Raw genomic sequence first — 11066 nt, 5'->3', positions numbered from 1 at the left:
ATATATAAATTTTTCTAATTTTGTTTCCATTTTTCTTTTCGTTTGCATTCCCAGACACACTTTTACTATATAAAACTTGTAATTGTGATGTTCTCTTGTGTGTTACCTGCTAAAGAGACGGTGGCGAGTGTTTTTTGTTTTGTTATTTTAACAGACGTATGACTTATTAGCAAGGATCGTTGCCTACGCATGGCTACACCAAATCAAGTGTGTATGCCCTAAACGAAATGCAGGTCTGGGGACAGGGCACGACTACGAATAAGATCCCTAGCACTGGCACATAGCAGAGATCAACACGAAGGCTACTGCAGGCAAAAAATCCAATTACGGTTTGCTTACATCTCACATTGTAACACTATCATAAATGGTTCGCCTACATAAACTGATATCGACAAAGGAGACGAGTTTTTTTCATACTCAAAGACATAAAAGCTCAAATAACGGTGGAAAACTCCAAAGGTCTACCAAATTCACTAAACAATACCCAAAAAAACTTATTACATCTTCTAACTCATATCCTATTTTTATGCATGTTAGTCGTCTTTAAAAAAATTTTGCATTTCACTAAATTTTACACACAATTCAGCTTCTGTGGGACTACATCTATTTATAGCCAATGCAAACATCTTTAGCATTTTATATCTGTTCCTTGTATGTTATATATTCTCAGCTGGATATAGGAAGTTCACCTTCGGACATCTTTTCCTCCTGACAACAATGGGTGTAAACTCAAACTGCCTAAATGACAGACAGACATGCGATCATTTTATTATTTCGAAGCGCTTAGAAGGGCTTCAACGAGCAGTATCTTGTGCATTAACTGTTCGCACGTCTTCAAAAGTGCAGTCCTTAAATCTTCAATTAGAAAACATCCCTATTATCCCGTTTGGATGGTTACTTATATAGAACTATACAGCAGCGAAGTAAATTTCGCTGCTGTATAGTTCTTTATAGAAAGAACAGACTCCAATAGAAATTATTTTTATATTTTCTTGACAAAAATTTAATTAGACCCTGAATAAAAATAGTAATTTATGGGAGCAATGTCTGGTGGTCCAACTGTAGAATAGAAGTGTGCCACGTGCTTTGGGCTGTATCGTTCTCTGGTTATAGTTCAGCTATAACTGAAAACTAAAACCTCTCAAAGCTATGGCAGGCAACAGTTGCATTAGAACATCAAAGAGACACCATTTGCAGTTGTACGTTTGCTCGGCGGCGATATTTCGCCAGTTCTGTCGTATTCACCCTCTGATTTAACCATCTGTTGTTATCGTAAAGGGTTTATTTTATCACGAATCACAATACGATGCAAAAATGTGTAATTGTTATAATGTGAGAGCAAAGGGAAGCAGTTGTCCTTATCTTTGTTTTTGACCCTAGCTTAAATTAGGCCAAGATGAACATGTATGGTAGTTTCGCATGCACAAAATACACACGTTAAGGTGGATCTGCTTTGGTAACAGCTTTCAATATGGCAGTATTTAGCTTCGCATAGCCTCAATTCAAAACCTCCCTCCTGAATTTTTTTATACCAGCGGCTGACGGTGCTTCCAGCAGTAAATGCTTTGCCACATACAACATTTAGACGATGAGATGTTTCTATCAGTATAGAGCCAAGTTAGGATTACACTCGTGAACCACTTCAGTGTGCGCACTGCAACTCATTTGGTAAAATACGACCATATTTGGGAAGAAAGACGATATCCACGTGAACACTCTCAGGGTACAAATGTATTTGAAGGACAAAAAAAAGAAAGTGTCACGAAGTCTTGCACCGTTACAAAAAAAAATTGATACAATCATGAAGTATCGATTTACCATTTCGCTCGTGTCATATTGAAACTTCAACCTAATATTATATAGTAAAACACAGAATTTGCTTAGTTAGCAGAAAAAAGCTCACCTAAACATATGCGCGTAGAAACAGGTGAGGTTATATGGAACAAAAATTATATGAGCCACTTTTTTTCTACTAGAGAAGAAACGTCGACTTCGTATGTCACTATTATCAAGCTCCCGTAATGTTTTTAATGTATACGTATCAGAAATTTAGTGCAGTTAGCGTCATTATTTTTTTTTTTGATCAAGTTTACATACATTATATAGATGTTAATTATTCCTGTCGTTTTTATATTGAATTTTTGTTGAGCGATGCAGAAGCAAAATCGGCCCATTTTTCTATTATAGCTTTCCGATCCCAGAGCTGCATTTTCAACACCAGTTCGAAAGCAAGTTATATTTTGTAAAAGCATTGCATTAAGGTATATCTCATCACCAGCATAAGGCTTACATGGGCCGCTGTATTTTGGCCACTTCACACATAAAAACGAATGTCGGCGGTGCTAATGTTCGAAGAGGAATAGAAAGGACTAAGTGTACAATTTGGTTTAGCAGGAATGCCTATATGTGTATATTCGAAATTAAGCAACGCGCGGTTTTTGTACCACCTGTTGTCATTGTCAACAATACCCGGCACGTGGTTGTATTCCAAAGCAGTGATTTGACGATTTAATCACTATGATGTACCGTTCGAATTTATTTACATTTTATTTATTATTTATTACATATTAACATGTGCAGTACCTTGCGGGTATCTTTTTTACTTCTAGAACGAAACACAACCTGTGAAAGTACCAGTACTTGGGTTGTTCATACTGTACAGCGAAACTTCTATAGCCCATTTACTACAATTGTTATATCTATCTATCTATTGCTCTATCTATTCCTACTGCATAAGCTTACCATCGTATAGATAGAGTCACTGCATTTTCAGGTGTTTGCAATAGAAATTGCGTTGCTCTGTGAACGCCAAGCGTTGGCAGACATCTTTCTAGTTGATACAAGCTACCATTACAAAGCCAACAGACTGCGTATCGTGAATACGTACAAATAATTGGGCGTTTATCCAATAGCGGGTGTATCTTTGTAGAATATATATATCTGATTACCATCTGTTCAGATTCATTAGTGTATGTGGTTCTACTATGATGAGGCCCCTTACGTGAATCATTCCCTCACCGCAGACATATAATTTTCTTTGAATAATTTCTATATTCGAAAACTGTTTACTGTATCATGCATGAATACGGTTGTTTGGTGAAGGTCAAATGAAAATTATATTTCATGGTAGTGTTATATTTTTAACGGTAATTGGGTTGCTCTTATTGCTCTTACTTAACGAGTCCCATATGTTTAATGAGCTGATTGACTGCGGGCTCGAAGTTCTAATTGCCTTCACTGTATAGCATACAAAGCTAAATAAATAATTAACGCAGTGATTGATTTGGGCCGGTGAGACATGGGCTGCTACCATGGCCATTTGGGATTTTTCAAAAAGTCTGACTGTATACACATAGGTTTTACCAACTGTGGCACAGAATTGCCGCCGATTGTCGTGGGACATTTTGAGCAGTATAAAAATACCATACCTCACAATACATCTCGCCCAACATACAACGCAATTGATACATATAACGCCGGCCATTATCTTTCGTGTCTTTGTTCTAGCCACAGTTATGTTCATGTGCTTGTGTGTCTGTCCATCTAACCTAATCTTAGGCTGAAAGACGCAGGACTCACCAAAATAAGCTGAATAAGGAATAGCGGGATGATCGAAAGAAGTAATTATTCCTTGTGTGTACTATAAAACACTTCTTTAGATTTTCTACGTAGTAACAAGCTGATTTTCTTAAACGCGCGTTTTTTAAACTGAGGAAATAGTCATCTTTTAGTTCTAGATATATAGAATGTATCTGTAACTTTTTATGGAGATTTTACCGGCGTAAGTAATTTAGGATGAAATTTTATCAAATGGTAGGGAGCGCTCATTTAATGAAATATTTATTGCTCTTTTATTGTTCTAGCTATTATTATTGGTTGGCCCTCCAAAGATAATCTTTATACGACAGTTACTCATAAGGACTATTGCAATAGTGTGTTGATAATAGTTATGGTTACCCTATCGAATAGGCAATTTCATTGGTTATAGGGTTAGCTAATTTTCGTTATCCAGCCTGTAAAATAAAGTAGCTCTACAACTGGTAAAAGATATGCCTGGAAAAATAAGTTTGCATTTAACCAAAAGCGCTGTAAAGATGAAACGCGGTACATTTAAAATTAATCAGCCATAATAACTCAGGCAGTATGAACTTCAACTTCAACGCACCATCCTACAAATAGCGCGTTTTTCAATTAGCAGTTGAAATGAATGAACCTCTTTGATACGCAAGACACTTAGGGTGGAGTTGTCTATGCTCAGACACTTGTGGCCTTTGGAACAACTCCACCTCAGCATAGAGGTACAGCCGCACCTGATATGCGATGAGCGCTTCAAAAATGCGGCTAACCTATTCCCATGTCAGACAGATCTTTTTTGTGTTTGCTTACAACAGAGACGTCCATCAGGGTGCTAGAGCTAGGTGCCCTACTAAACTTCGTAAAAGAAAAGCAACTTGTATGATTCATCTTTACGGAAGCTGATTGCGAAGGAAAGCTAGTGCTATAGGCCTCTGACTCATTCCATAACGCGCCGGCTAACAACGTTCCTCGAAGTTTGTTTATGTGTCCCTGCTAAACAGTACAGAGTCCCAGCGAGATGACGCAGGAGATGCGTCACCGGTGTCGCAGGCTGAAACAGGCGCCCTTTTCGGTATTCGTGAAATTCAGGTCGGCGTTTAATATGTTCCTAGAAAAAAATCCCAGTAAAGCTTGTAGAGTGAATGAGTTATACGTGAACTCATTTGCAGAGTTCCATAAAATTGTTGCATTTCATCAGAACGATTGTACAAAAAAATTCGGTAAGCATTAGTGACGCAGTGGCTCGGCTGGAACCGTTCGTTCATTCAATCTGCATAACACAGGGTGGTAATCCGGGTTCACTGCTGTTCTCGCTGCTGGTGAACGATCGGTCCGCGTTCAGGACTCGGTGGGCCACTTAAAAATGTTGCTTTCGGATTCGGCAAAGTCTCGCAAGGCTGACGATGGCTTTACAAACCCTCGCTGGGCACATCACGGATAAAGTACGGTGAACAATGGTTGTAAGTATGAGGATAGGAACTCCTCCTGCGAACAGCGCTGGAAGTGTTCGAAATATAAATGACCCTAGCTGCTTCCTGCATAGTCCAAGTTGTCTGCCTATATCTATCATCGACGCAACTCGAAAGATTTGCCTAAACCAAAGCTGAGTTCTCAAAGCTCATTATACGGCTGCACCGTTGAATCAGATTGTTACTAAATATTTACTGATACTAAAATCCGCCTTCGTTCTACGCTGCAATCTGAAAGGCAATCTTTTTTGATACCTTGCTTTAAAGCAGAAATCCCGTGTGGCTTCTGTTTTATTATAACACTCACAGATTCAACTAATACCTAGTAACTTAGTTTTTCATCTAATGCAACGTATGTTGTTGCACTCGTTCTAGCGATAGTGAGTATGAGTGTCAAGAGGATAAAGTTTCGAAATACGTAGTCACTGCTGTAGCTATATTTATTATTATAGGCCTTTTTCTGCCATTCATCGTGTGATCCGTGTGTTACTGCTGATAGAACATATCCTGCTTGTGGAATACACGAATAGCTTGATCTGAAGTGACGTGTCTGCAACACGTTTCGAATCTTGAAGACTATATCCGAGTTTTTGAAGTCGGCCGTCCTGCAAATACAACTGATGACACGCAGAACAGCCTGGCGGCGCTTTCCTTAGACGAGGGGTTATATCGAAACCATACACGTAACTCGCGATAGTAAATCTTCTCTTCAGTGTACAAAAAACAAAGGTATATGTAGAAAACAAAGAGGATGCCGCAGCACTTACCGGCAAAAAGCTTCCGAATTTTTCAAGTATATTTGCTTTTATTTTTTATTTTTATTTGTTGTGATGCATACGCCTGTAGTATTTCTGGGTAAATTAGAACCTGCGGTCGTATTACGTATGAGATTTTGCCCTATAGGAATACGTTTGCTATATTTCAGTTTCACTTGTAACAGCAGTGAAACCCTATGATTATCAAAAAATAATGAATATTTCTAGATATCTGACTATTACCAGACAGACATACATTACATCAGATATAAATTAAGGTATCAGGTCTTTAAGGTACCTGTAATAGATTATCCGAACTTAGATTCAAATAGCGCGATAGGGATGACATCTAACGTCGAGTTACGGCATCTGTCGAAAGCATGCTAGCATATCATCTGAGCGTAGCTAGAATACCTCTGTCGGATCATTTCAGGATTTTTGTTGACTGATTGAAAAATATGAGCTTTTTACTAACATAATGCGAACTGTACAGTCTGCCATTAGAATATATAACATTATGTTTAAATGGTTCATGATAGAGCACTCTGACCTCTACGTTTAATTGTTTCAAGACCTGCTTATTTCCTAAGATTCATACGTTTTCCCTACCTATTTTCATCCTCAAGAATATTTAATCAAAATTCTTGAGACTGTCGACATAATGATCCAACACTTCCCGCAATGGCATCTATTTGCGGCCTAGTAGTGGCCTAAGCAGGTTAACGTACAGGTTAGCTAAGAAATTAACCTACAAAGCGGTCGAAATTGACGGTTGCTTGAAGTGGCGAAAACAGAAGGAATCTGTAATTTACGTTTATATCTACTAATATATATATATATATATATATATAGATATTGAGATCATTTGCGAAGTGAAGAATATGATATAAATAACACAGCTGTGTTATTTATATCATATTCTTCTTGAATAAACAACTTGACCCGATCGTTCTACATTTATAGAATCATGACACAAACGAATTTCGAAAGCAACTCTCTTACCGCAGTGGGCGCTAATATGTCAGCGCTGGTTTCAGCCAATAAGCTAATATGGCATCAGGCAAAAGTCATGTTCTTCCTTTTCGTAGCCCAGCGGTATGAGCCAGCATGAGCTAGAATAGGGTAATTAGCTACTCGGGTGCTTTTCATCGATACTCCTAATAGCACTGCAAAAAATTAGTTCCTTATAAAACGACGTTTCTTGTAAGTGTTATTGGCTATCAACGTTTAGCTTTTAACCGTAAGCAGGTAAGTCGCAAAGAGGCATACATACACATAATTTCAAAAGACCAGAAGTCTTTGTTTCGAGCCCCGTTAAGCACTCATAACCATCACAGAATTTGTGTGGATAAAGAAAGTTCGGTATTTAATCGTAAAAGGACATTTGCCGAAATGTTGTAACATTTTTGGTCCGCAAATTCGATTTGTACTACTCAACACCGTGATTTTACAACCATGGTGTCAGTCCACAGCTTAATGATTGCAGTTCCATTAAAAAACGTGATGGCACCACGCAAGCCTTCCAATAGATTTTACACTGACATTTCGTTTTCGAGGGTTAGATTAGTTCAAGTCCTGGCAGTCCTAGATCAAAGGGCCTTTGCCCAAAATTTTCAGACCAAACGTCAGAACCCTTGTACTAATCTCCCGACAGGTTTTTTGAAGAAACCAAAATATGCCAACCTTACAATTCTCACCGTATTCCTTAGTTTGACCCTAGGAAATTTCTCATTGGCAACCGTGCGAGTGCGAGCTCACGGGCTGTTAGTTAGATTCCTATATCCATTGCGTTTCTGAAAAAAAAAGTGGGCGAAAAAGGCAATAGAAGGAAATGTTTTGCAGCCATTTCGTAGGCGGAACTTTACCAAACAGCGGTGCGATTACTTCGCAGCTCACTAAACGGGTTTCGAGTCAGCTATGATATGACCCGGGGCAATCGAAATGCTCGACACAAGCTGGCGAAATTGACGGAAATGATACCCTTTTACGTGCCCCGTGTTCATCATGGCTATTGAACTGTTGAAATCAGATCAACATGGATCCCTATTTCCGACGTGGGACCATCGAAGCGGCACTTCAAATAAACCAGGTACACCTCTAAAGTGTGGGTATCTTACTCTGTTGCGACCGTACACATCCAAAAAGAACGACCCAGCCCAAACTTGTCCTACCACTTCTGCGGACCGTGTTCAAAAGTAATAATATTCGAAAGTGATTTTAAGGTACGATTAATTATACTGATATAATTAAATTAGCACAAAGTAAAAATGGTAGATGCCAATAAAGACTTTTTTTTTTTAATTAAGTTTACGCCATATTACCACATATTAAATACCAGTGAAAAAGGAAAATTAAACCGCAACGGAGCCCAGAAAATCTACTCGGTTGTTATAGTTAGTATTAATTAATGAGCGTATCAATAGGTGAATATTATAAGATTGTTTAGCAGTTTGTCTCACTTAATCGCTCATTTCTAGAAATAGTACTACATTATCAAGACGATTTATTTGTTCATTTATATAGTAAACATTCGAGGTAATCCAAATTGCTTTTCTATTTTATTACATAGATCACAGGTCGTGTAAAATTATACTGTCACGCTATTAACCAGGTATACCCATCATGTAAAATTGAATCGGTGCCTATATATACACTCTGCAGTGAGCCACATTTCTGAATGCGAAAATAAACAGAAAAAAAAAAGCTAACACATTATCATTATGATCAGTTGAATGCTTATTGTAGCATTGTACAGACTGACTAGTTAAAATACAGGCAAGGGGATAAATAACATTCTATACATTGTCTTGTGTTACTGATAAAATAAACGTACTCTTCTAAAGCCTGTCGTCTGCTCTCTACACTGTTTTGCTTAAGCTCGACTGGGAATGTAGATGGAACCCACTAACGGTAATACAGCCACATAAAACTAATTCGTCTTTGGGCTCGCTGGCATAACGCATTGCTCATGAGCCATGCTATCTAGATGAAACTAGAGTCGCCTCAAGGGCTCTCTGCGTTTGACTAGTTCCGATATTTTTGCAAGGCCTATTTGTCATCGTCTGAAAAACTACTCACCGTCATCAGACTATAGCCAACGTTATCCACTGTGAAGCCATATATACCAAAGCAGTACAAACATCGGTCCTTTCAAAAGATTGAACGAATCAGTAGTGGTGTATCCTGGCCGTAGGCGATAGGTTATAGATCGATGTTTGGTGATTGCTGCTTTCTTAGTCCATATGTGGATTTTAAAAATTTTTACCCAACAGATTTATTCTTTTAGAGCAAGCAGTTATATGGTGGCTAGTGATGGTTGGTCTCCAAAAACGCATAGAAGTTTATCAACTCTGCTATAACTCAGAATCAATCAATTTTGAATGTTCGTTTGCTTGCAGCACCCCTATTATAGAGAGAAACAGTGTGGCAGAGGATGAGTCTAAGGGTGGTGTGAGCACCGCTTCTTCTACAGAATAGCTCACCTCATCTTAGCTGGAATCAACTATAGGAGGCAAGCTTCCCCGAAACGCGAGCCTTTTCATTAAACAATCAGCGATCAGAACCAACCTATACTAGTGTAGACGAAATTAGTTGGAGATAACTGAAACTATTTATCTTTTTTCGCCTTTCGTTGTTTTTTTTTTGGGGAAACGCGCGCATTGGTATATTTCGTACTAAATATTCTGAATTATTTGACCAGCTGCCCAGGTGTTAATGCGGAACTGCTCGCCTACGTTTACAAGGGTGCCGTCTGTTAATTTACTCAGAATTATTATACATGAAAAATGATATTTAGCCAGTGCAACCTTTAACAGGTTTTCAAAAATTCGCATTGTAGAGTTCGTAAAAAAGTAATAGATTTTTACTGTTATAAGTGTCGTTGTTATTGTCATGATGAAATACTAAATATCCTAGGATCACATGGAAGTATATACGTGAATTCACTGTACGCGTTCTGATTCTCTACGGCTTAGGGGTGCTAAGTTAGCAACGTCACAGCGCCTCATACCATATACCTTGCTATAAGTGATGGTTCTTCCGGGAAGTTATACTTAACCTCGAAATGACATCCTTTGAAAGCATTTTCCATTAGAGGATAACGCGACATGAACGTACAAAAAGCGCACAATTCCAATACAACCTATTCAGTACCGGAAAATTGTTTCAGGGTCACTTGGTTGTATAATAAATTATTGCCGTGAGTAACCTTGTGAATTCCTGTGTTTTATAAAACATTCATATTTTTTTAGCATAAAGAAACCTATTTAACATTTTTATAAGTGCAACAACGACTTCCTCAATTGCCGAGTTTAGACTTTATAGCTTCTATGCTTTTGTTAAAGAAGGCATTCTTACATTGCAGAATATGGCGGTTCAATAACCATACCCAGACTTTAACATAAATTAACGAAATGTATGATTTGTTCCGACAGAAGCAGGGCAGATTACGATTAATCAGAACAAAGTTTTTGCCGCGCACGGCAGAACAGTCCACAATCCGCCCACAGGCAAAATTTAATTTAAAACATCGGTTTACTTCGAGGCGGTTTTTACCTAAATCATTAGGTTTTTTCGATATTTACCAGTCATCTGAAGTCATACAGGCTTCACTCTCCTCCTGTTTTTTTCATTGTTCTCCTGAGATATGGAGAGAACGACGAGAAGATGAGTTTTAACTCTGATATCTACTTAGCCCGTTGTAATTCTCCTGTATTGAAGCGTCCTTGTTTATAAACGAGCGATTTCATTACGAAGAAGTGTCCTATTTAAAATGTCTATGGATTCTATCATTTGATGCCTATCGATAAATGCAGGCTATGAAATGTTCACTTTATTGAATCTTGAATATCATTTAGATCGCTTAACTTAAGATGTCGCTCAACTTCTCTCTCGTTGCTAACACGATTGCGAGCAATCATTTCCACATTTTTGTCTACATAGAAAAAGCTATAAGCAAAAGTAGTTCTCTGATAAGTTTTTCCTTCGCTAAGTGAACTATCCGCGATTGCTTCAATGCAAACGGAACTCCTGTCTTCATTTACAGAAATGCTCATGGTAAAATCGAACCTTAATCAACCTATGAATTGGAAAAGTAGCTCGTAGCCAATCGTGCTATTCACCGTACGCTATCGTTTTATTATTAACAACCTTATAGGAATACCAACGGTGCTACACACAAGCTATTCGCACTTGAATGAATAAGATGAGAAACAGGGAGCGTTATTTTAACGAAAAGCTTTGCAAGCATTGAAGACTTTTGCCGCGG

The sequence above is a fragment of the Varroa jacobsoni genome, unplaced genomic scaffold (genome assembly GCF_002532875.2).
Source record: "Varroa jacobsoni isolate VJ856 unplaced genomic scaffold, vjacob_1.0 scaffold_1104, whole genome shotgun sequence".
Classification (NCBI taxonomy): domain Eukaryota; kingdom Metazoa; phylum Arthropoda; class Arachnida; order Mesostigmata; family Varroidae; genus Varroa; species Varroa jacobsoni.
This window is presented reverse-complemented; position numbering follows the sequence as displayed.